This window comes from Echinococcus granulosus, assembly GCF_000524195.1.
Source record: "Echinococcus granulosus chromosome Unknown EG_S00058, whole genome shotgun sequence".
Taxonomy (NCBI): Eukaryota; Metazoa; Platyhelminthes; class Cestoda; order Cyclophyllidea; family Taeniidae; genus Echinococcus; species Echinococcus granulosus.
In genome coordinates this window covers 479,754-481,392 of record NW_020170438.1, presented here as the reverse complement: position 1 = coordinate 481,392, position 1,639 = coordinate 479,754, and positions in this window count along the sequence as shown.

Sequence of the window (1,639 nt, the reverse complement as noted above, 5' to 3'; positions counted from 1 at the left end):
TTTTTGAGTGCCTAAAATTCATTAGGACAGTAATTTTTCATCCAACCAGCCGTTGCAAATATTACAATCACTAACGGCTAATTCTCTTACTTTGTCGTACTTTTTCCTTTTTCCGCCTTTGCTTTAATGTGCCTTACTTTTGACGAATTTCAAATTCTGGTTAGTAGTTTAATGGCATTTAGCCTTACCTCATCTATTCAGCACCAGTTGCTTTTATGCCAACGACACCTGTTTATCTCCCCCATATTTTTAAGTTGCTTTAATGACACCTTCACCGAATAAATTTCCACCCCATAATTTGCATTCGTTGGATTCCAGTTAATTCCGCTACCAATTATGGAAGCATCCCTTTACCTACTAATAACTCCCATATGCAGAACTTTCTGGCCTCCGCGTTGACGAAGTACTCACAATTACAAAATCAGACAGGCTCTCATCTAAAGTATAGGGTGGTTTTTATTTAGGAATGACCCATTTAGCTCCACCATTATAAGAGCTGCTCATTTTGGCTATGAATGTCACAGATGCCTGAATATGAATTCCTTTTTTAAAAAAGCTAAAATCTAACTGGATCACCTATATAGCAGAAGATGCATTAGCATTTTGAGATTTGCATAATAAAAAAGTTACTGTTGAGAGAGGCAAAACATGAAACGAATTAGTTGTGCAATATTCATTAGGCTCCAATGCCCATAATGCCACCAGTTCATGCAAGTAAGCGCGACATATAAGTCATTTTTGAATTTTGACTTTTGATTATTTTCGTCAAACTAAATTTGCTTCTAATAACCAATCAGGGCTCCTATAATCTCTACCATGGTACTTGTAAGGTTGTTAATGTTATATAAAATTATGAATGTGACAGGCAATTAGTTTTATAAAAAATATTTATCAGTATTAGGCAACGATAATAAAGTCATAGGTTTTGTTTAGGTCTGTGGGCTTTTAGATTTTCTCTAACAAATAACTAACACCCTACGTATGACTCCAGAATATGTCAAATTTGCACCGAAATTATAATTTAGATGCAGTGAAATTTTACTTAGGTAGTCAATGTTGTAATAATCACCTGCTTGAAATAACAGGTGCGTATATGACGCCTCCGAGCAATCAAATAAAAGACAATGTCATGCCTAGAGTCGCGTTAGTGTTGCATTGTAATTAAACAGTTCATTTGGAAAGAGACGAAAAATTTGTTTGACGTATAGTGTTAGAGTAATCAGCAGTGCGATTGTCTGTCAAAAAAGGCTGAGTAAGTCATAGTTACCTGTTTTTAATCAAGGAATGTTTTTTTACCCTTATAGAGAGGATTTTTGTTGCAAAAATTGTACATTTTTAAGCCAATTGCACCGCTTGTCCAAATTGATACTTGTGTGTTGGCAGTCGATGCATAAATTATCGCAAATATGACAACGAAATTCGGGCACGAAAACAGAAGAATAACAGGTTTAGAAATGAGCAAAACAACGTACTGAATGTTCTTCATTGAATTAGGAAACGCTGCTACTTCAAATCATTCCTGTCAGATATATTTTTTGGCTTTAAAAAGTTTATAGTTATAATGTAATTAATGAGCATAATGATGTGTTCTGATTTAAATTTTGCGCTAAATGTATTATCCATGCAAAATTGCTTTGCC